Source organism: Anabrus simplex, chromosome 8 (genome assembly GCF_040414725.1).
Source record: "Anabrus simplex isolate iqAnaSimp1 chromosome 8, ASM4041472v1, whole genome shotgun sequence".
NCBI classification, from domain to species: Eukaryota; Metazoa; Arthropoda; class Insecta; order Orthoptera; family Tettigoniidae; genus Anabrus; species Anabrus simplex.
Genome location: NC_090272.1, coordinates 127,464,457 through 127,490,242, shown reverse-complemented (window position 1 = coordinate 127,490,242; position 25,786 = coordinate 127,464,457). Strand labels below are relative to the sequence as shown.

The 25,786-nt window shown below is 41.1% G+C and overlaps 1 protein-coding gene across 3 annotated transcripts in view; it reads right to left on the bottom strand.

Moving 5' to 3' along the window:
- Ac76E (adenylate cyclase type 2 Ac76E) overlaps positions 1–25,786 on the bottom strand; it is a 1,381,264-nt gene that overhangs the window by 1,229,673 nt on the left and 125,805 nt on the right. For all 3 annotated transcript variants that reach the window (XR_011018659.1, XM_068228989.1, XM_068228988.1), the window contains exon 2: positions 23,507–23,585. The gene's annotated coding sequence lies outside the window, so the exon portion shown is untranslated. The remainder of the gene's footprint in view (positions 1–23,506; positions 23,586–25,786) is intronic.

Sequence of the window (25,786 nt, the reverse complement as noted above, 5' to 3'; positions counted from 1 at the left end):
AAAGATTCACGAGGGAAACGTATCAGGTAATCCATTGTGGCCTCCGCAAAATACCTCATCAGTATACATTTACATTATGTCTTGACGAGGAACCTAACAAGCGACGGCATCGAGCTCTTCTGTTCGACTCGTTGGCTGAATGGTCAGCGTACTGGCCTTCGGTTCAGAGAGTCCCGGGTTCGATTCCCGGCCGGGTCGGGGATTTTAATCTTCATTGGTTAATTCCAGTGGCCCGGGGGCTGGGTGTTTGTTCTGTCCCCAACATCCCTGCAACTCACACACCACACATAACACTATCCTCTACCACAATAACACGCAGTTACCTACACATGGCAGATGCCACCCACTCTCATCGGAGGGTCTGCCTTACAAGGGCTGCACTCGGCTAGAAATAGCCACACGAAATTATATCGAGCTCTTCTTAAGCGACCTACGACGCAAAGCGGAATACAATGACACGATGGACTCAAGGTCATGCCTTAATGCAATCGAAACAATGCTCCATGCTGGGATTATTGCGGCATCAAAATATAGCAATGTTGAGCTGATGGATGAAGAGAAGATCCCACGCTCTACGAACCAGTTTACTACAATCAATAGAATCGCGAGGATGTGCAAATTGCTCAGCTTCCTGAGCACATACAGTAGGTCTATCGTTACAAAACTCTTGCAAGGTAAATTACGTCAAATCTGTTTGAACAATACTTGATTGTAAAGTGTTGGCTAGTATATAAATATGATTAATTAGTTTCAGGATCAACAGCTACATTGCCTGGTATTCCTGTAACTATGGTAGCAGGATACTTAGTGCGTGTGGCAGAAGAACAAACAGACTGTGCAGGCTGTTTAGAACATATCTCTTCTCCAGCTAATGAAAGTCCAACATTCTGTATTATTCGCTTTCAATATCGAGGAGCTCTCAGATACACGAAATTATCGTTTGTGTCACTTCTACAGTGCACGACGGAATTTGTCAACTCTTCTATGCAGCACTTGCCCGAAAGACAGTTATTAAAAGTGTGTTCTTTTTCTGAAAGACATGTTCAACAGTGAAATTAAGTGTAGAAAGTGTAAAGACAACGAACTACCTCTTTTTCTAGTCCGAACATTTCTGAGACCTCTGTTTGACAACACTGCTTCGAGCCACTCAAGCAGAAGAGAGAAATTTGATAAGAGCCAATGAAGCACCGCTCTATAAATAAGGTACTCCAAATACTCGCAAAAACATTCATCTCTTTTTATTTAGGATATAATTTACTTATTGACGTATTCGGCCATGCGAACACAAGGGGGCAAGAACGCACTCCTAGTGGCTGAATGGTGAACTAGGATGCCGTCCGCTTTCATAGTGCATTTCAAGGCCTTGTATTTATAGCGTAGGTAACGGTAGGGACAGGTGCCTGAACAGTAGGGGTGATTATCTGTAAACTCTCTCAAACTATCATCAGTATGCTGATGTTTTAGAAAGTGTATGTTGTCCAATACATACAGTCTAAGTCTTTAGACACAAGTCTATGTTTCAGTTCAACAGCCCTTATATCACCTCCCAAGCAAAACGCACATTCAACGTACAGTTCGTCATCCAAAACGAAGGCAATATCCTCACCGGAGTGAATATTTCCTTGAAGTTTTGGTCTGACTAATCATATCTAGGTGACCACTTCTTCTGATTTTCTTTGTCTTCCTACTACTACTACTACTACTACTACTACTACTACTACTAAAATGTTTTCATTCCTCCCCTGAAGGGGGAGGCGGGCCTCTTAGACTGTGACGCCGTTTCTCAAGCCGAGAGATTTGTTGCGGTGAAGGAGATGCTCGGAGAAGGTGGGGTGGGTTGGTGGCCATGGCCTATACTAGAAACTGCCCCGGCATTCGCCTTAGTGAAGAAGAATGGAAAACCACGGAAAACAATTTACAGGACAGCCGACGGTTGGGGCCGGCCGTGAGGTCCAGCCCTGTCCCGTCTCCCGAATGCAGAGGCGTAGAGCCACGGTAGAGCCGTGGCCACCCCTCTTCTGCTCGGTTGGCCAGTCAGAGTGCAGAGCTGTTGGAGCACGGACCAGCCGTGGCCACTTATGGGTCGAGACCCACTTTGCATCTACCGACCTGTCAATCTTCCTACTTTTAGTCTCGGCTCGTCCAATTCCTGTTGCCCATTTGGTCAGTGCGTTCTCAATATCGTCTACGGGCGATATTTAGACCACCGAACGGAGTGGTGGTCGAAATAGACTTGACTATAAATGTTTTATTTTGGGTTTATTACGAGGAAAAGAAATGTCCTTACCGAAATTTATGTTTCCTGCTCTCTAACATACTGCCATCAGCTGAGAAAATATGTCGATGAAACAATTCGCTTCGAGACGTCACGTACGCGACCAAAATACCTTGACTTAGGAATGGAGAATGGAGAACGTTTACGTTTACGTTTTACATGAAAGTCTGTAGGTGATTGGTCTGATTTTCAACTCGAGAGAATAATCAGATGTTGCATAAAGTCGAAATATGTGTTCAGAATATTAATATAACCATAATTATAAAATATTCAATAGCCATACTCAGAAATCCTTTGTATGGCTTGCATGGCATTCATTATCATCTTAGTAGGAAATGAATAAAAAATTCATTTAATTTGCTTTTTTTGCTAGTGGCTTCACGTCGCACCGACACAGACAGGTCTGATGGCGACGATGGGATAGGAAAGGGCTAGGAGTGGGAAGGAAGCGGCCGTGGTCTTAATTAAGGTACAGCCCCAGCATTTACCTGGTGTGAAAATAGGAAACCACGGAAAACCATCTTCAAGGCTGTCGACAGTGGGATTCGAACCCACTATCTCCCGGATGCAAGCTCACAGCCAACTCGCCCGGTCATTTAATTTGATAATCTGGCTCAATATGGGCTTGCCATTGAGACATTAAAAAAACAATATTTTACATTTTCAACCTATTGCAGGTAATGATGAAAATGCTTCTAGTTGGTTCGAATGCCGTAGACACTATTTCTTAATATGCGAGTAGCTATTGACTCTTTTATAATGCTTTAATATATTTTTCATTATTATGTATTGCTTCGGCAAACCCAGTTTGGGTCAAATAAGTTCAATAAATAAATGAACAGCAGAGCAAAGCATGTCCATCTCCGTACAGATCATGGACGACTTTGGTGGAGTAGAAGGCAAAGGCTTCCATTATCGCTAACCTCGGCGTTAAATTGGATTGGGTAGTTACCTCTACGCCTACTCGCCGTTGTCGCCAGGGTTTAAAATTAACCTGGTACTCTCTTTTGATGTAAGTTGAGTGAACTTGAGGGCCATAAATGAAAACCTCATAGCTAAATTCTTCTTCTTCCGTTCGGGGAATCTCTCAGAGTGAATCGAGCACGCCTCTACTGCCTTGGCTAGGCTGTCACAAAACAAAATAAATATATCTTCATTGTAGAGTGACGTATTTTTTAGCGTTCATTCTGTAAGCCCGTATATACGGACTAAGCGCCTACACAATCCCTTATTTGCACATACTACTCTGTGGTCTCCTTTAGTTGCAGAACTTTTGCATGTAAATCTTTTTTTTAAGTTATTCTAACGAACGGAGTTCGGCGGATGCAGAATGGGAATCGGCCCACAAGTGGCCACGGCTGGTCCGTGGTCCAACAGCTCTGCACTCCGACCGGCCAACCAAGCAGAAGAGAGGTGACCATGGCCCTATCGTGGAACTACACCTCTGTATTTGGGAGACGGCGAGGGACTGGTTCCCCCCGTCGGCTGTCCTGAGAACGGGTTTTCGAGGTTTTCCGTTCTCCTGCTCTAAGGCGAATGTTGGGGCAGTTCCTAGTATAGGCCACGGCCGCCATCCCTCTCACATTCTCCGAACATCTCCTTCACCGTGTCACATCTCCCTGGCCTGAGAGACGGCGTTACTGTCTAGGAGGCCCACCGTCCGGTTCAGGGATAGAATGAAAACGTTTTAGTTGTAGTAGCAGTAGTAGTAACCATCGGTGGCAATGTCTCCTTCTGATTCTTTTATCCTCGAGTTCATTTTCTCCTAGGTAACCAATCCTAAATAAATATATCAATTAATTAAAAATAAAAACTGTTCATAAATATTTTAAAAAGTATCGCATGAAAATAAAGGTTTCGGTGATACTACGAACTCATGTTGTTTTAACATGATAACTGAAAATCGTCAATTTCCTGACCTGTCGGTCCGGAAATTCGCAAATAATGCTATCAGCTGTATCAAAACACTGGTACCTAAGGGCAACCATGTACGTGAAGATACAAAGGTGTGTATGCCTGTTTCTTCAACCCGGAGGCTGATTGGATCCTTGTAAAGCGGTTATAGGGGAGCTGTAAAACCCGATGGTCGGTGCATAGTGAGGGGCATGGTAGTATGCCATTGGCTTTCCCCACTGCACCAGAAAGTGCTATTGCTATATGACCTGCCTATTGAGTAGCACCTCGCTTAACAATGCAGACGCACGAGTTGTGATCCGAATGTCATTACATAGCACCTCCCATACCTCACCAGCTTCCATTCTGTTACAGACATACTAAACCCGTGGGAGGTCTGGGATACGAAGGTCATGGGTTCAATACATAATACTAAGACTTCAATGAAAGCTACACGTTTTTCTTTGTCTTATGCCCAGAGGTAAGGTAAGAGTTATTCTGCCCGAAGACAGGTCCGAACCTCCACAGAGGTGTTTCTGAGCCGGAGTTTACGTGCGGTAGGGTGGCCAGTTCCTTTCCGCTCCTCCATTCCCTTACACCCCACCAACAGCGCGTGGCAACCCATCCAACTACTGACCACGTCCAATGTTGCTTAACTTCGGAGATCTCACGGGATCCGGTGTTTTAATACGGCTAGGGCCGTTGGCCTCATGCCCAGAGACATGTGCAAAAATACCGTATCCATAAAAAGTTGTAACAGGCCAATTCAGAGGAATATGAGAAGTAAAATGAACAACGCAAAATACAAGAAGGTCCGCCTCTGTGGTGTAGTTGTTACTGTGATTAGCTGCCACTCCCTGAGTCCCGGGTTCGATTCCTGGCACTGCCGCGAAATTTGAAAAGTGGTACAAGGGCTGGAACCGGGGTTCCCACAGTCTCAGGAGGTCAACTGAGTAGAGGGGGTTTCGATTCCTATCTCAGCCATCCTCAAAGTGGTTTTCCGTGGTTTCCCCACATCTCTTACAGGCAAATGCCGGGATGGTACCTGACTTAAGACCACGGCCGCTTCCTTCCCCCTTCCTTGTCTATCCCTTCCAATATTCCCATTCCCCAACGAGGCCCCTTTTCAGCATAGCAGGTGAGGCCGCGTGGGCGAGGTACTGATCCTCCTCCACAGTTTTATCCACCAACCCAATGTCTTACGCTCCAAGACACTGCCTCTGAGGCAGTAGAGGTGGGATCCCTCGCTGAGTCCGAGGGAAAATCCAACCTTGTAGGGTAAACTGATCAAGAAAGAAAGAAAGAAAGAAAGAAAGAAAGAAAGAAAGAAAGAAAGAAAGAACAAGATGAATATCATAAAGATATAGCCTATTACTATAAGGTGAAGAGAACGTGACATGTTTCATCTTCAGAACCAGGGAAATGAATACCATTTTTGTTCTTTCTGCCCGCATATGTGCTTTATTTAAATTACGAACTTCCCATTTATTCGGGGTCATCATGAAATATGGAGTTTAGCCCGGTTTTACGACCAGATGTCCTTTCCAACACCAAACTTACGTGAAAAGATGTATTGAACTATTAGTTGTTTGGTAGGCGTTAGTGGAGTGCTGTGTGTAAACGAAGGACTGTTGATTTGACAAGTGTTAGTTACTACGGTTTGCCCGCCTGGTGGCCATGATCGTTAAGGTGTCTAGTCTACATAGTCTGACATCGAGGTTAACCGCTTCGAGTCCCGTTGGTGGAAAAGTATTTCACCATCAGAATGTTCTCCGGCAGGGTAGGATAGGTGGTAGTATCTGATTTCTAATCACTGGATTGGGTGAGGGAAGCCCGGATTCAATTCCAGTTATCTCCGCAGTGTTTGTATGAAGTGAGGTCATATGACGCTGTTGATGGTGATTCGTCCGTCGGATGGCGACGGAAAACTTTGAGCAGACCCCTTGCTGTTATTCGACAGGAGTAGGCTATGTGCCGATAACTTGGCTAATCAGCCAACAGGGACCACGATTTATCGCTTGATCTACATCGTCTTCATTACCTCGCTGTGTTTAGCACGACGTTCTTCTGTCCATTCAGCACCACTTGCCCGTTTTTCGTCCCGGAAAGTCCAAAAAGTCTTGATGGCTGCTCTGAAAATATTTCGGTCTTGAGCATCTTCTGCTCGTATGCCCAGTTCTTTAATATCTTTCTTGACATTAACGTACCATGGCATTGCTGTTTTTGGTTTTGAGTCAAATATACTGAAGATATGTTTCGTCCATCAAGAGTCGATCATCTGTCGTATATGACCGTAGAAGCGAACTCTGCCTTTACGCGTTGTGTCTGTGATCTTCTCTATCTTAGAGTATGCTTCTTGCCTGGATTTTCTAATGTAGAAGCCATTTTTGTAGTTTGGGCCAAGTATGGTGTGTAGGATATTTCTTTCTTTCTTTCTTTCTTTCTTTCTTTCTTTCTTTCTTTCTTTCTTTCTTTCTTTCTTTCTTTCTCTAAATCCGCAAGCAAACATTTCTCGGACAGGATAAGTCATACGGGTTTGATGACAATGTTGTAGTGACGAGTTTTTGTGTTCAGAGAAAAGCACTTTTTGTTGTGTATGTTGCGGGTGGTTTGGAATGTGACTTCCATTTTCTTGGTTCTTACTGCTATGACCTTTTTGTCAAGTCCATTTTGTTGGATCCATTCCGCAAGGTATTTAATTTTATTTGTACCGGGCGGTACACCTCCACGCCGCTAATTCAAACATCGCGCCAGTTGAAACTCCTCTACTGGAGAAAGCCTGAACTTTAACAACCACATTAATTCTAAGGTTTCTCAGAAGATGTCTTTACTGTAAATTTTGAAGTGTTCTGAACTATGTCGGTTTCGATTTGTTTTTGTTTTCTCTGTAGTAAGAAGTGTGAACTTTCTCTTCTAGATGGCACTACTTAAGAACTACAATTGTGCACCCTAGTGCGAAGTGAAGGAACTTCTTTTGAAGAAATTTGGTATTCATAAGTTTGTTTTTTGTTAAATTTCTTTCAGTCATTGTTTGGGTTGGCAGTATATTCCTTTCTTTTCGCCAGTTTTGAATTTGACCAATGAGGAATTTCTGTAATTAATTTTCCACCAATAAGGTGTTTCTTCTTCGTCTGGTGTATTAGTTTTTGCTGTTATCCAATAAATTTTTTGTGGGCGGGTTGTAATCATTCATGAAACGTCTCTAATTTTCCACGAGGGTATATAAACTGCTGATTTTCTGGTCTCCTGGCCACTTCAGTAACATCTCTCCTAGTGTGATTATGTAGCAGGGGGCGGGAAGCGCCTCTTTCTTCGGGCAGCAGTTCATCCACAAGGTAATGGCCGTTTAATAACTTTATTTCTTGCTAGCTCAGCAGTTTAACCCTCGGGGCAGGTTCGAAACTTTTCTCATGTAACCTATCCTTAAAATGTAATAAACATTTAGTAAAATTTTGGCTTTTTAACTATAAATTGGGATAGAGAGTGCCTAACCCTCTCGAGCTCCCACTTATATTGTTCTCAGGTGACTACGTTTTCATTTCCATATTTTTCCTCCCTTCGTAATGTAAATAAGTTTTCTCATCGTGTCACCTCCGTAGTATGGGATTAGCCCTTGCATAAGCGGCCTAGTGCCAAATAGGTTTTAAAAATGTATTAGGAGTGCAAGTTACGCCTCCATTCACCTCAGAATTTTGGGCCATGTAATTGACCTGTTTCTTTACTGAATAGGCCTCAGTAGATTGGGTATTATTACCCCTGTTCTTGTGTGCCTGGAGGGCAGATTGAAGGTGGAGTTTGGTGCGGCCTTTGTATAGGCTTGATCTTTGAGAGCGGGTTTGCTCTTTCTTAAAAGTAGATTTTCTGTGTGCCTCGAGGAGGCTTTACTGGGTAATTGGGAGCAAGTGCTCCTTGGCATGATTGGCGTTTTCTGCCCCTTTGTTGAACCTTGTGTATAGGTAAAGTTGGGCTTATAGCTCAAGGATTGTGAGTCTGGGGCTCGAAGCCCAAATCCAGTAACAAACTGTAATTGTACTTTCTTAACTTGTTGATCTGCTACTTGGTACCTGTTATATTCTGTTATTTATTTATCTTGAAAAGAAAATATAACCTTTGTTAAAGTTTTAAATTAACTTTAATTTCGTAAGTTGAGACCTATTCCCACCAGCACCTTCTTTCACCTCTGCTTTTCCACAGATACCTCGGAACATTATTAACACGGTTTATCGTTCCATATTTGGTGCTTAGTTGTGCCGTAACATCTTTGATGTTCGACATTACTTCTGTCTTTTGAAAGGAAATTTGTAAACCTGTTTGTTCTGCTACTTCCTTCAACACATTAATCTGTTCTGTTGCACTTTCGAAATGTTCTGTCATCAGTACTATATCATCAGCGAACGCTAAGCAATCTAATTCCACTCCGTTTTCCTTTGTCCCAATCCTTAAGGGTTTGTAAAGGTTTCTTTATTATTATTATTATTATTATTATTATTATTATTATTATTATTATTATTATTATTATTATTATTATTATTATTATTATTATTATTATTATTATTATTATTATTATTATTATTATTATTTTGTGCCTTTACAGGCACTCTCAATTAATAATAAGGAAAAATTAACAGTAATATCTAAATTTAAGTATAATTGTGTGGGTCTGTTTTTGTTGTTCTATTTGTATATTCTTTGTACAATGCGATTGACCACATTTATCCTGGACAAAGATCATGGCAATGAAAAAGGTGCTTATACAGACAAATATAATCATCTAGTCCCCGAGACAAACGAATTAATCAGACCGCGGCCAGTTGTTGAATCCGGGACCCTCTGAACCGAAGGATATTACGTTGACCATTTAGCTGAGCTAGACCTGCGAAATCAATTCTTGTGTCATCAAATAACCAGTCTAATTATTATATTATTTACAATATTCAGTGTACTATATTTCTTATTTGATTTCTCTCTGATGAATGTTCCTTTCTATTGTTTAATTTGTTCATCTGTCGAAAGTCATTTGTAATTTTGTCACACATTGACAGAGTAAAAAGCTCAAGTTTATTTTTTAAATCTGACTGGACAACACGCGAGGAAGATGACTTCTAAACAAACATTGTTTACCACTAGTCAGGCAAATCGCCAAGAGATGATGTCTAAACATACAATAAATAATTATTGGACTCAAGATGAAAATATAAAAGCTATGGTATGAATGAACGCTCTAGATGAAGCTGTAGGAGATTTTTCAAGACCAAAGGCGGATGTATTCAGGATTCAAAGTAGAGGGCGAGGTAATGTAAGCAATATTACATAGTGCCAGAGGGCTATGGGTTACATGCTTGGTTATTTTGTAGACTGTAAGGCGTAAGAATATACAATGGAAAAAGTACGAGTGCGGACAGGTGAGGGATTGTCTCGCTGGGCTTTCGTGACAAAAAGTGCAAAGAATTAAATTACATCAGTCTTCTTTACAAAATTTTACTAGTGATTCCAATCGTTGTTTGCAACTTGACACATGGTACCTAGTACAGTATCTGTAGCAGAGGCAGTTCGGACCTGGTTTATGATAATGCTGTCTGTTACATCATTTATAAAGAAACCCATGAACGGAGAACCTTGTCAGTAGGTGCTGTACATCATACCGACCTTGAACCCACTCGCGATTTATCATGGCATCGGTAGAGTAGAAGTCTTCCCAGATCTCGGCTTTCTTCGACCATAGGTCTCGAATCAGATGTTGGAAACCATTTGGGAACATTTGAGTCTAAGACAACTAGAAAAGATGGAGAAGTTGAAGACAAACTACTTGAAACGTGCACAATACCTCTCCAAATATTCCCCTACCCGGCTTGTGTACAAGTTATCCAGAGAGAAATTCTCACATTTTTGACCCGCCATTACTTTGTCTTAAGAGCCGTGGAACAACCGTTCTGCTACCATCATCATGCGCTACGGTACCTCACCTGAATACGGTTACACCTCATATATTCAGTTAAAACACAAGCATATTCCAGTTTTGTATTAATTAATATTTTCTAAATGGCGGTCATTAACGTGTAGGTATTTACTGAATTTACGCTATAAACCAAAATAATGAGCAAACAATTAGTTCTATAACCAAATAATGCCCAGCGTGTCTAGTAGGACTTAAAAATTAATTTTCTACATAAAAGGCCATATATTTCTTATTTGTAACTCTAATGATTATCCAGGTAATTGTATTTCTGTGTTAAAAAAGCACGCGTTCCAGATCATCCGTCGGCCGAGCGCGGTTCGGCTGTGTATTAGGCCAATTCTTGGTACGCCCTACTAATTCAGACTGAACACCAGAGTGTGCGAAGGTTTCTGCTTAAAAGTTTTCAACGAAGGGTATAAAGAAAAATCAGTAACATCGCCAACTATAATCCCGTCAACGACTGGTACGTTCTCCTAGATTAACAATATGAACAAATCTGTTGACGTCATCTTGACGTGATTACGTCGGTCTGCACTAGGGGTGCAGGCTAGATAAATGTCGACTTAACGAAATATAGCGGGACCGGCCGGGAGGTAAGCATTTGTTTGTTCTTCCAATACTCCACCGCCGTATATTTACAACGTTATTTTCTCCTTTTCCTCATGCATTTCCTTTTATTACAGACTCCCTTTAACACCTCAAAAATTTCTATCAAGATTTAACTTCAAATTCGAATTTTTCTTCCGGAGTTTCCCCCCGTCATCGTATTTTAAATTTAAGTCTATCCTCATCCACAAGTTATTTAGAGTAGATTCTAAGAAACTACAGAAACTTCTCCAGTATTTTAAAGAAGGAATATTACTTTCTACGATCCCTTACGCACACACATTTTATTACAAATTTGAACATTGTATTGTTGAGTCTTTCAACTCAATATGAAGGAATAGGTCTATTTTATCTCATCATCATAAGTGCTTTTTTTATTTCATATATGCCAGTTTTTATATCTTTATTCACGTCTTTTAGCTGAAGATGTTCCAGACCAGAGGAACAAAAACAGGTACTTTTTTAGTCATTTAACTAGACTTTTAGCTGGAATATGTTTGTAATTACATAAACTAGCCATAAAAAGCAAATAAGTATTGGAAGGTGGGATTCTTCCTTCAACCAAAACCTCGGTTAACAAAGTTCGGGACGAGTTTGACGCCTCCGTACGATAAATTCCACCTTCTTTGAAAGGATTTAAGAAAAAGTTAGGTAAACAATTGATAGAGAATCAGTCACCTGGATAATATCTCTAAATAGAAGTCAATGTTGATTGATTGATTGATTGATTGATTGATTGATTGATTGATTGATTGATTGATTGATTGATTGATTGATTGATTGATTGATTGATTGATTGATTGATTGATTGATTGATTGATTGATTGATTGATTGATTGATTGATTGATTGATTGATTGATTGATTGATTGATTGATTGATTGATTGATTGATTGATTGATTGATTGATTGATTGATTGATTGATTGATTGATTGATTGATTGATTGATTGATTGATTGATTGATTGATTGATTGATTGATTGATTGATTGATTGATTGATTGATTGATTGATTGATTGATTGATTGATTGATTGATTGATTGATTGATTGATTGATTGATTGATTGATTGATTGATTGATTGATTGATTGATTGATTGATTGATTGATTGATTGATTGATTGATTGATTGATTGATTGATTGATTGATTGATTGATTGATTGATTGTGGTCATACAGCCTATATTTCTTGCTACTTGTTCAACGTCGCTCTAACGCATCGAAGATTTTCGGGGACAGAAGGATGGGAAAGGGCTAGGGTTGGAAAGGTAACGACCGTGGCTTTAATTAACGTAGGTCTACAACCCCAGCATTTGACTGGTGTGAAAACAGGAAGCCACGGAAAATCATCTTCAGGGTGGGACTCGAACCCACTATCTTCCGAATGGAAGATCACAGCTGCGCGACCTTAACCGCACGGCCAACTCACTCGGTACAACCAAGTGTAACATTAACAATATAAATATATCAGATAATGTTTTACAAACCACAGCTATAAATTCATAAGTCATTTGGGATAAAATGACACTAGGGTAATTTGGGGGATAGGTCAAGTTGTTATACCATTGTGGCTTAACTGTTAGCTTTCCATCCAGATGGCCGAAATTCAAATCCTGGTCAATTCTGGGTTGGAGTTTTCATCTGGAAAACGACATGGTGGACAGGAAGGATAGCCACACTTAAACCCTCGTAAATGTATAGCTCTAGCTATCCCAGAAAGTACATGCGAAAGCCTGCAGAAAGTGTTTAGGAAGATTTTGCCATTCAGGTTCTAAGACTGAGTTTGTATTTCAAAAACATTTTCATTACAGTTATTCCATAGAGGGGAGCTGGCAGGTTCGAATCCTGCCATCGGCAGCCCTGAAGGTGGTTTCCCACTTTTACACCAGGCAAATGCTGGGGCTGTACCTTAATTAACGCCACGGTCACTACCTTCCCAATCGTAGCTCTTTCCTATCCTTGCGTCACCGAAACCGATATGTTGGTGCGACGTAAAACGATCGATAAAAAAAAAATTCCATAAAGAAAATTCGAGAGTCAATAATGGCCTAGATATTCTATAAATGCATGGCCCTATGCATAACTGACATACATGAATTCTGGGCATTCTGGCAATGGCTTTTACTGTCTGACATTGCAAGACCGCACTCCGCTCTCTTGGTCGAGGATCTTTCGCTAAACATAGAGGGGCAGATATTCCATACCCCACCCCCGCATACTCTCGTGAAATGTTTCTATATACTTTCTTCCTCCTTCATATTTCGATCATCGGTCGATTATACTGACTCCATTGTTACATACTTCGATTTGTAGTTAAGGGCAGCGGAATCGAAGCCTGCTCTTATTTACGACAGGGATGTCTTCATGAATAGACAAATCAAGGTCAGTAGTCATTTTTGTTAACTCCTGAATGATGAGATAACATTTACGTCGAAACGGCGAAGGTCTATATGGCTAAGTATGGGCAGCCAGAAAATTGGTGTGGAGCAAGTTGCCCAAACGGTTGTGGTCGCTTGCATTCTGGAAATGGTGGGTTCAAATCCCTCCGCTGGCAGCCCTAAGGATCATTTTCAGTGGTTTCCCATTTTCACATCAGGCAAATGCTGGGCCTGTATCTTAATTAAGGCTACGGCTGCTACATTCCCAATCCTTGCTCTTTCCAGTGTTGCCAATTTAGCCATTTTATAGCTAGGTCTAGCTATTTTGAAAAGTCAATTGCTACAAAATTTCGAATGTAGCTATTAGCTACATTTTTAGCTATAACTTTTCTTTACGTGAGTGAATTTGGCTGTCTCTCTTTTTAATGCTTATGTTTAGTAACCAATGGATTTTTGTAAATATTCACGGCGAATGACACACAATTCATACTGAATGTTCAACTTGTAGGCGACCTTTGACGAAATGTGCAACAGTTATTAATTACATCACTCACTACACTCTGATTTCAGGACTACATTTCATCATTACAGGCTATCAACCAGTCCATCACTCGGTAAATTTCTCACTTCCATAGGTTAGCTTCCTGATTGACTGAGAGTCTCATATTTAGATTGATACAAAGTTTAAACCAGTAAAGTTGCTAAATTAGTGAAACATACGACTGGAAGTGATAGTGTAACATAACATAGTATCAGTGTATAGTGTACATATAGTTACGGTTAACATTAATGAGTAGTGCAGTTTTAATAGTCAGATTGCCTCCTACTGTAAGTATATGCAACAGCATAAAGAAGAGTGGGAATTTTGGGCGGAACTTAAAGGGTGGTTTCAACCTGTTTCTAATGAAAAAACTAAAGCATATTGCAAATACTATAGAGCAGGGGTGGCCACTAACCTTACTTCTGGGAGCCGCAAATTTAGGAGACAACAAATTGGGAGTTTGTTTAGAAAATGGTGTATAAAATGCAGACACGTTTTTCATTTTATAACAAATGAAGGAACGTTTATTTTCTTCGCTACACAGAACATTATTTTCAGGTACACATCAAGCAACGAGATTTTACTTTTGAGAAGTGTTCATTTTTTGCTGTTAGTTTTTTTTTTTAATCTGGCTGATAATTGGTAAGTGCAGTTCGCACAAGTTCACTTAAATGTTCATCAGTTCGTTCAGATCTATATGTAGATTTAATGAATTTAATTGTTGAGTACAGTGATTCACACACATAAGTAGTTCCAAAGATGGAGGTTAGACTTTTGGCACAGTGTTTTTTTAGTGTGTATTTTTCTTCTGGAACATTCTTCCAAAATTCTATGGTAGAAATGTCTCTTCGTTTGAGTCCTTTTAATCCTTCGTCCTCTTGCAGTTCTTGTAGCTCCAACTCTACAGCTGCTGTATCCTTTGTTATTGGTGATGAAACAGGACTGCCATCGCACACAACATCAACAGAAAAAGGATTTTCCAGGAATGAAAATTAAGGTTTAAGTGATCTCAAATCATTAAATCTGCCATTGATTTCTTCAGCAAGGCCATACATTGTACTCATGTAATCTTCAGTTTCCACCTGAACGCCAGGAAGGCTTTCAGTAATTTTCTTCAAACATTTGAAGTGAGAAAATGTTTTAGTCTGAAGGTCTTTCCCAAAAAGCTTCAACTTGTTATGAAAGCTAAATACAATCTGGGCTAATTCAGAAATATCTTTACAAGGAAGATATTGCTTTTGAGCGGGAGAGTGTGTCAGTGAGCCAGTGTCGTGAGGTGAAGCCAGTCGCGTTCACGTATAGGCAATAGCGAGTGTCAATACTGTACTGAAACAGCACCCAACAGCACTCAAAAAAGTATCGACACTCGCTACTGCCTATACGTGAATGCGACTGGCTTCACCTCATGACACTGGCTCACTGACACACACTCCCGCTCAAAGCACTATCAAAGGGAAGGCGCCGGGGCTATCTTCACCTCCCATGTCTTACCACTGACCTCCAGCGTTAATAACGTTAAGCCGCACATCACTGCTACTGACTGACGTCAGCCGCGAGATGTCGTTAGATTCCATTAATTATATTATTTAATTTAACTCTAAGGTTGGTGTCAAGAGCCGCACAAAACTGACTCAAGAGCCGCATGCGGCTCGCGAGCCTCGTTGTGGCCAGCCCTGCGCCGTGGCTCAGGCGGCAGCGCGCCGGCCTCTCACCGCTGCGTTCCGTGGTTCAAATCCCGGCCACTCCATGTGAGATTTGTGCTGGACAAAACGGAGGCAGGACAGGCTTTTCTTCGGGTATTCCAGTTTTCCCTGTCATATTTCATTCCAGCAACACTCTCCAATATCATTTAATTTCATCTGTCATTCATTAATCATTGCCTCAAAGGAGTGCTGCAGGCTTCGGCAACCGGCACAATTCCTATCCTCTCCGCTGACCCGGTCGAATGACTGGAAACAGGCTGTGGATTTTCATTTCCATATTGCAAGTACTATGTGTATGAAGCCGGCCCCGTGGTGTAGGGGTAGCGTGCCTGCCTCTTACCCGGAGGCCCCGGATTCGATTCCCGGCTAGGTCAGGGATTTTTACCTGGACCTGAGGGCTGGTTCGAGGTCCACTCAGCCTACGTGATTACAATTGAGGAGCTATCTGACGGTGAGATAGCGGCCCCGGTCTAGAAAGCCAAGAATAACGGCCGAGAGGATTCGTCGTGCTGACCACACGACACCTCGTAATCTGCAGGCCTTCGGGCTGAGCAGCGGTCGCTTGGTAGGCAAAGGCCCTTCAAGGGCTGTAGTAGCATGGGGGATGTATGAAATCGAAGTTGATTTAGATCACACACACAACACGATAAAAGAGCAGCCGATCGCTTCACCTGTCAGCGTCAGCGAACAATAGGCTTCCGCTCTAACTCATTAGGTGTACGTGAGGCAGAGAGTAAGATAGCATTGTTTGTGTCAGAACATTGTGCCCAGCTCGCTAGTGACCACTTGTCGGAACTCGGTGAGTTCATCTAGCCATTTTAGTCGGTAATTTTAGCCATTTTAGCTATATTTTTAATACAGTGTAGCTAATTTTTGTGTTCATGAGTTGTCAGAACTGGCCCTTTGCCATCCACAATTCGCCGAAAATCTTCGATGAGCTAGTGCGACATTAAACCACTAAAAAATATTAAAAGAACATTGGTGTGCTCCTAAGTGTTGCTGTGATAATGCGCGTTGTCTGGTTAAGTTGAGAGTCAACGAACCTGACTCTCTTGGTCAACTCTTGTTCTTTTCTGACCCCGGCAGTACTAGAGCATTCGAGGCTTAGGGAGTCTCATTTCCACCCACTTCGTGGCCCTTGTCTTTATCTGACCGTTACCTTCACTTGTCGAAGTGTTGGACCCCATCCATATTTCCCCCCTCATATTAGTGTTAACAGACGGTGGTTGCCAAGTTGTACTTCTCTTAAAATAATAATAATCACCACCACCACTCAACGAACCTGGTGTGAGTACTGTTAATCCAGGTTGCGGCGCAGTATCCTGCCACAAGATACATCAGCCTAGAGCAGAAGTTCTCGTGCCCGGATGCGTCAACCTCGGTTACGACTTAACTGTGGTAAAATGAATAGCTAACCATGGTTAAGCTCAATTTCTGTTGCATCGAGCCCGGTTTTGCCATTTGTGACGTTTTACTGCTGTTAAAAGTTTACCGGTCATGAGCGAGTGATTAAGCAGCTAACCGAGCCTTTAAGGCTGATAACCTCTCTAGTAAATTGTATATTACGTGAATCGAAAGTGTCGTGATCCGATTTAAAAGTTTACTATTCGTGAGCGAGCAATATAACCCCACATTGCGTGCACCCAAAGTGCCGTAATCTTATTGTTAAAATTTATTTGCGCCTCATCTTGTATATCTACAGTATCTTTTTTTTTTGCTATTTGCTTTACGTCGCACCGACACAGATAGGTCTTATGATGACGATGGGATAGGAAAGGCCTAGGAAGTGGAAGGAAGCGGCCGTGGCCTTAATTAAGGTACAGCCCCGGCATTTGCCTGGTGTGAAAATGGGAAACCACGGAAAACTATCTTCAGGGCTGCCGACAGTGGGGCTCGAACCCACTATCTCCCGATTACTGGATACTGGCCGCACTTAAGCGACTGCAGCTATCGAGCTCGGTCTACAGTATCTTGAGGATGATGAACAGAGAGAAAGAGACAGGAGCACTCCATTTGAAGATTCGACGGACTCGTCGTTCGAAACAGGTTTCGGTTGGAGGAGGAGAGTGTGACTAGTTGCTATTAATAGGTCAGACTCGAGTTTTCTCCTCGTAGAAATAATCCTGTCTCACCAATAAATTAATCTTCTAGGTCAGTGTGCATTCTAGTTTCAAATGCACTAAAATTTGGCGCTCTAGTTCGCCCTTCTTTTTCCATATCGGCTGATACAGATAATCAAAACCAACTTAACGAAACAAAATTAATTAATATTTAAAAAAGGGGGCTGTAATAGAAATTATGATTAAAATTATTACAATGATTCTGAGAAGGAAAAATTATATAATAATTTCGTGTGGCCATTTCTAGCCGAGTGCAGCCCTTGTAAGGCAGACCCCTTCATTATTCAGACCTTTTCCTGTATATATTCCTAAGTGAGCGTTTCTTAGAGAAGAAGCCAGAAACCAGGGCAATATTTACTACAGCCGCAAATAAAAAATAATCAATGAACTTCAAAAACAGTGTGTCTTATACAACCTAATAAAGAATTAAACAAAAAATATTGGCATAACTCACTTTGCAATAGGCCTATGGTTTCGTTTGTAATGAAAGCCTAAACTCCAGTTTCCATAATAAAAGATCCGAGGTTCAAATAACCTGTTATCCAACAACCAACATATTTTGTAAAATGTCACTTGTTGGATTTGCTGGTTTTTGAGTCTGAATAAGTTTATTTATTTCTGCGCCGAAAACTTGATCATGTGTGTTGATACTTAGACCTATCTCTTCCCCAACTATATTTTGTCCAAGAATTGACTTGTGGTTACTAAAATTCTGATATTCCTTTCTTTAAAATATGAAGTGGATCATCGTTCAAAGAATGAGTTGAAATTAACGTCCGCTTGCACAGACAATGAGATGACCGCTTTAAGAGAAACAAAGCAACATCCCTTTTACCAGGATGTCTGTTTCATCTTGAGCAATCCTTTTAGAGATGACTACTGTATAGCTTCAAGGCCCGAGGAAGATTGGACCGGAGAAGAAAATAATTAAGAGGACGGTTCTATTTGCTCTTAGCTTCTAATCTTGTTCAATTACGAGAAGAAGTCGGTACGAAAATCAGAGAGATCTTAGAGGAAGATGACACTCGCTTAATTTTCCAACAACACCGGGCGAGTTGGCCGTGCGCGTAGAGGCGCGCGGCTGTGAGCTTGCATCCGGGAGATAGTAGGTTCGAATCCCACTATCGGCAGCCCTGAAGATGGTTTTCCGTGGTTTCCCATTTTCACACCAGGCAAATGCTGGGGCTGTACCTTAATTAAGGCCACGGCCGCTTCCTTCCAACTCCTAGGCCTTTCCTATCCCATCGTCGCCATAAGACCTATCTGTGTCGGTGCGACGTAAAGCCCCTAGCAAAAATTTTCCAACAGTGTTTGGAACTGTTTCAATCAGGCATTCCAAAACTTACCCACAGGAGAAAACCCTTCTAGTCGTACAAATACTATTCATAACGATGCCATCATATACAAAGATAGCTTCAAATCTTAGCTGGTTTTGCAGTGATGATATTGAAAGACTAGAAGACAGACGTTCGCCACGAAAATATACATAGACGTTAACTAAGTAGATACGTTCATTCAAAACAAGGACGAATAGAATAGATCGTAATTATCGAGGGTTGTAATACAGGGTTATTTATATATACCGGGTGGTTTTCAAACCGACCCCATTTCCCTCTGATAACAGATAGGATGATGCGATTGCTTTCAAAATGCGAATAATTTTTGAACACTTTCAAAACGAGAACAAAACGTAATCACTTCACCTGTTGACTGTTTAGATTACAGTGCTGATGTAAAGAGTGGCAGAATTACATTTAAGTCTAAATTTATATTTTAGCATAAGACAGTAACAATGAAAATATTAACATCATAACTGAGTGTATGATACCTCATATATTCATACTGTACTACATGGCTTCTCCTGCGGGAACGCTGGGGGACGCATAATCCTAAACTTCTAGGGCCTAAGAGAAGTAAAACGTAATAATTATTCCATTTTAAAGATAAATGTTAGAAATCTATTGCTTTTATTTTTCATTTGTCGCCATATCTCTCTGAGCAGTGTTCATGATTCGTTTCTAACACTAGAGTGATAGAAATGATACGTCATGTAACTGTTGCCAGCGCGGTCTACTAACTACGTAACAGTTCATCCGAGAAGTCCAGATTATCCTAAGGAAAAATGTTCTAACATACATTATTATCATTATTATTATTAGTTAAGACCTCAATGGTACCTGCAGAAGAGAAGAAAGTGAGAGAAGACAGTGTAGATGGCGGAAATTGCAGCCAATGGCTCGGGATGAATTGAGTTAAAGGTACCTGTCCCAATTAAGGGGCAGATAGCATTCGTAGCATCTGTTCCGGATCGGGTGGCTACAAATGGAGTCTGTACTCCATGATAGGGGCGGCCAAATTATAACTTATGCTGGCGGTAGCTCTAAAATGCCTCCAATTACAAGTGAAGCGACACATCAGTTGGAGTATTTTTGTTGAGTCAATGAAATAATGGCCATACCAAACGGATAATATGCTAGGGCGTCCCCTATTTCAAGCGACGCGCGTCGTCCTCAGCTGGATGACGTGAAAAATGGGCAAGGGCTACCCACTCATGGACGGACTGGGCTGAAGAAGCGAGTCCATCATCTCCGACTAGCGACCAAAACTATGGGGTAGCTATGTTCAACAAAGATACGAATGACGTCCAGAGAATATAATATGGTGGAAACTAACACAGCAGAGAGAGCAACTGATACAAAAGCTCAGTACGTTTGACATAAATACTGACCAGCAAACTGAGACCATGTGGAATGAAATCACTGATCGTATACGCCGGGCAGCAGCTAAAACACTTGACAAGACCAAACCAAGGAAACGATTCACTGATGAAATGAACTGAAATGGCGTATGGCTTTTAGTGCCGGGATATCCCAGGACGGGTTCGGCTCGCCAGGTGCAGGTATTTCTATTTGACTCCCGTAGGCGACCTGCGCGTTGTGATGAGGATGAAATGATGATGAAGACAACACATACACCCAGCCCCCACCAATTAAGGTTAAAAATCCCCTACCCGACCGGGAATCGAACCCGGGACCCTCTGAACCGAAGGCCAGTATGCTGACCGTCCAGCCAACGAGTCGGGCGGTTCACTGATAAGCAGACTTGATGGTGTAACGAGGACGTTCAGCTAGCCATCAAAGCAGAGAGAGAAGCTTTTAAGACCTGGCGACAAAGAAGACTTAGTGAGGATCTCCAGCAGTATAAAACGCTCAGATCAGTTGCCAAACATACAGTCGCTACTGCAGAGAACTAATATTACCAAGACACTTATAATCAGTTAGATACATCGGATGGAGCAAACAAGATTTATCGCCTCACCAAATCCCGTCATAGAGCGACCAAAGACGTTGATCATGTCATGCAAATCAAAGACAAGAATCATCAAACCCTTCGTGACGAGACCACCATCCTTCATAGATGGAGGGATTATTATCAAGGGTTTGAGTAATTAGGAATTTCCTCATTCACCAATAGTATGCAAATACCCAGTTTATGGACCTATTCCCACCATTACTATTCAAGAAGTCTTAGGGGGTATGTAAAACATGAAAAATGAAAAAGGACCAGAGCTATATACCATCTGAGATCTGGAAGATCCTTGGACAGCGCGTAGCTGAGATTCTCGTGAAGCTGTTTAACAGAATTCTCCACGATGGTAGGATACCTGCATTTTGGTTGACCAGCACTACAGTCCCTATCTGTAAAAGCAAAGGTGATGTTGGTGAATGCGTCAATTACCAATACGCTTATTATGTCAGACGATGAAGATTTTTAAACGGATTCTTGATCGTCGCCTACGAAACATCGTACACATTTCTACAAACCAATGCGGCTTTGTCAAAGGGGTCAGTACAACTGACACTATTCACACAGCCCATCTCCTGGTGGAGAAACATAGAGAGAAAAATAAACCTCTACACCTAGACTTTTTGGACTTAGAAAAGACTTTTGACCGGATACCACATAAGCTTATTTGGAAAGCCCTCCGATTCCATAATTGATTTGATTTGTATATTTATCACCAACAGAGTATAATTATCCAATTACAGATTATATAATACATTCACATGAAAACAATATTAACAGCAGAAGCCAATATCCGATGGACCCAACTTTTCTATGACGAAGTCACCAGTGTGGTTCGCTGTCCGACAGGCATCTCATCCTAATTTCCTATCAATGTTGGGGTTCATCAGGATTCAGCGCTGTCACCTCACTTATTTATCCTAAATATGGATACAGTCACGGCTGACATCCAGACGCCATACCCGTGGACCATCTTATATTCTGATGATGTATTCCTTGCAGATCAGTCCCGAAGGAATCTGAAAAGAAACTCCTGCAAATTAGAAAAGATCGTTTATGGGAATATGGCTTGCGTCTTAACATCGCTAAAACTGAGTATGCGCAATGTAGCTTGCAGACTGCTGGTACCATTCGCATCGACGGGCAAGACTAGTTAAAAGTCAACCAATATAAATACCTTGGATCACTCATCACCTCAGACGGAAAGAAATTACCAGACACCCGAGCACGAGTAAATGCTACATGGCTAAGTGGCTTCAGGTCACCGGCGTGCTATGTGACAAGAAAATTTCCACCCAACTGAAAGGAAAAGTCTTCAAATCCATGGTCCGACCAGTTGCAGTCTATGGGTCGGAATGCCTACAAACTAAGAAGCACGAGCAGGTTCTACATGCTATGGAGATAAAAATGTTACGTCGGTCACTGGGTTTTACAAGACTGGATCATGTCAGAAGATGTCCGAAGGCGATTGAGGGTGGCAGCAATCCCTGAGAAGATTCGAGAAGCACGTCTTAGATAGTATGGTCTTGTCGTCCGACGCTCTGCAGACTAATTGGTACATACAGCCCTCCAATTTGAGCCTGAAGTTTCTCGATCCCGAGGTTCTCCCAAGAAGCGATGGTTCGACTGAATCAAAGAAGACATGCGTGTTGTAGGCACCACTGAAGCTGATGCCCTTGACCGTAGAAAGTGAAGGATGGCATGTTTAATAGCGGACCCTGCACCAGTGCGGGACTAAACGCTAGGAAACTTTCTTAATTATGATGAATATATGCCTCAAATCCACAATATACGTAACGTAGATCGTTTCATTATTTTCTTCCCGCTTTGCAAAATTGTTTTAAAATGTATTTTCTCTTTCAGAATTAGATTGCTGGTACTATTAATTATAACCTTTCCTATCGTGGTTCGAGGGGAGTGGTCGCGCTTGTTAAAGCACACTCCGGCTATGGAGCCAAGCTCTGCATTCGGGAGACAGGTGGGTTCGAATCCAATCGTCAGCTGTGCTAAGAATGATTTACTTTGGTTTCCCACTTTCACTTCGAGGTATATGCCACGACAGTTCCTATTCATAGGCCACAACCGATGTTTTTCTATTTTGTTCCTTAGTTTTGTTCTACAAGGTGCTTTACGTCGCACGGACACAGATAGTTCTTACGGCGACGATGGGATAGGAATGGAACAGGAGTGGGAAGGAAGCGGCCGTGCCCTTGATTAAGGTACAGCCCCAGCATTTGCCTGGTGTGAAAATAGGAAACCAAGGAAAACCATTTTCAGGGCTACTGACAGTGAGGATCGAACCCACAATCTCCCGAATGTAAGCTCACAGCTGTGCGCCCCTAACCACCCACCCAACTCATTCGGTCAACCGACTCCGTCCACCTTTCATTTCATCATCATTCGTTCCATCTTCATTGGCTCCTCAACTGAAGTTGGCATCAGGAAGGGCATCCGGCCGTAAAATATGCCATATAATTTCATCTCACCTCATCCCCGACCACGTACCAGGAAACGCGACTAAATATTGTGGCTGAAGAAGAAATTAATTTATTGTGAAAAATATATCCATGCACAACACTTCTACGTTATATGCAAGAAATGGGCCGTTAATTTACACCAGTATTTTCTAGCACATTGACTGCAAATAGTGATTTCATCAAATGAAGATAATTTTGAAACATTTCTATGGATATCCAATACAAGAAATGAAAATAAATTCTTCACTATACCTTGGTAATGATGTACCTGTGTAGTTTCTTCAAGACTCGCTACGCAAAGTATTTGGGGTCACTGGCAGTTATTTTCACTCTGAAAATTAGAACATACATCATTCTTAGAACATAGATCAGTCAGAACTTTTATCATTAGTTACATCAGCGTGCTGAAAGGAATAAATTATATAATACTGCAGGTCTGATAGCTATTTCTCAAAGCGAAAGACATCTGTAAAAATTATAATTATGTATTATAATCTGAAGGTTTCACATACATGTTTATAGTGTTCCTGTAAAGGATCAGAGCTCAAATAAAACAAAATGACCTGAAAATGAACAAGAAAGTAATATATATTGAAGTTCCTTCTTTATTTATTTATTTATTTATTTATTTATTTATTTATTTATTTATTTATTTATTTATGAAGTGATTGTTTGTTTAAAGGACGGAATATCTAGTCTTTTAGTCCCTAGTAACAAAATAAACCGAACGAGTTGGCCGTGCGATTAGGGGCACGCAGGTGTGAGCTTGCATCCGGGAGATAGTGGGTTCGAACTCCACTGTCAGCAGCCCTGAAGATAACTTTCCGTGGTTTCCCATTTTCATACCAGGCAAATGCTCTGGCTGTACCTTATTTAAGGTCACGGCCGATTCCTTCCCACTTCTATCCCTTTGCTATCCCTTCGCTGCAATAAGACCTGTCTGTATCAGTGCGACGTAAAACAAATTGTAATAATAATAATAATAATAATAATAATAATAATAATAAAGGGATGAAGAGGAATTGTTCCATCTCTTTGAGGTGTGAAGAGTCGACTATAGGCCATCAAAATGAGAAAATAAAATATAATGTTGGTCCTATTCCAATACCGTCGGGTTTGGAAGAGAACAAATGATGGAAGAGAGAAAGCTGAAACAAGTAAGCGGAAATAAACTTGCGCACTGAGACTTTCAAAAATGACTTGCAGGGTGTGATCCCACGAAAGTTGTTTCGCTGTGCTTTGTTTTTGCTTTCTATTTGCTTTTTAAAATGTTGTTTCGTTTTGTTTTCTTTAATTTGCTTTTGATCCTACATTGAAAATAACTGTACTTAATCATTTGCTATTAATTATTCATAGTAGAGGCAAAGTAGACTTTATATAACATTGAATAATACGAGAAATCATTAAAGCCTACGCGTATTATACGTGATATCACTGGTCCAGACATTCATTAGGGTAATGTAGAATAAGGGTGTTTGTTTATGGGCAAATCTTCAGCAACCGATAAGATTCCTGCCCTACACATGTAAAAGTTGACGTAAGTTGCTCCTGCTTGTAACTTAAGTTCGCATGATAGATTTCTGGCCCAGTCAGCCAGAATTTATCGGTATTTAATGCGAGGATTCCACTATAGGAATTTAACTAGAATCAAAATAAGTACACTGTTCTGTAACAGAAAATAATTTAAAGAATTAATTGTACACAGCAACAACAAATCTAACGTTTAATTCAACTGCTTCGAAATTTATAAATTAATATTAAATATTGAACAGGTTTTCGCAGAGATGTACTCCCAAATGAAACCGTTGGATGTGTTCTCGGAAAAGTATGAGGTAAAAAACACTCCTTGTTTCACTATGTTCTGGAGAAAAGTCATCAGAGAAGTCAGAAAATATTTTCCAAAATATGACTTCCAAAGTGGAGTGAGAGTTATTTGCCAAAACACTAATATCACATTTTATTGCCTGACCTTCGTTGACAATGTCATACTCCTGGCAACTCTCAGACAGCAGTGAAGCAGACTGCAAGACGTAGCCTAAGGATCTCCTTCGAAATGATATATCCTATCCGCAAGATTGAGAGAGTTTATGGTATTGTCTAAAGGAATGAGGAATTTCGATTCCTGAATGAGGCCGTTACTCTTAATGCAAGGAAAAGAAAGAACTGGACAAAGACCGAAGAAGATGGAAATGAACTTTAAAGTTTCCCATGGTACTTCATGGTATCTCATTCAAGGAAGAACTGGAACACTGCCTCTCAATAGTTAGAATAAAATTCCTTCACGTTGCGAAGATACAGACCAAAGTAGAAGATTCTTCGATTGAGAAAGAGTAAAGTTCCATTGGAAGACTTTAAGACTCAAGAATTTCTCGCAGGAATTTACTTTTTTCCTCCTGATGTCCAGCAAAGATATTTGAAGAGATTGCCACCATTAAAGAACTAGGAGAGATGGAAACATAAGATTTGCACTGTTCAGAAGAAATGGAAAACTCATCCCCGCTAGTTGAAGAAGGTAAAGCAAGATCTAAGATA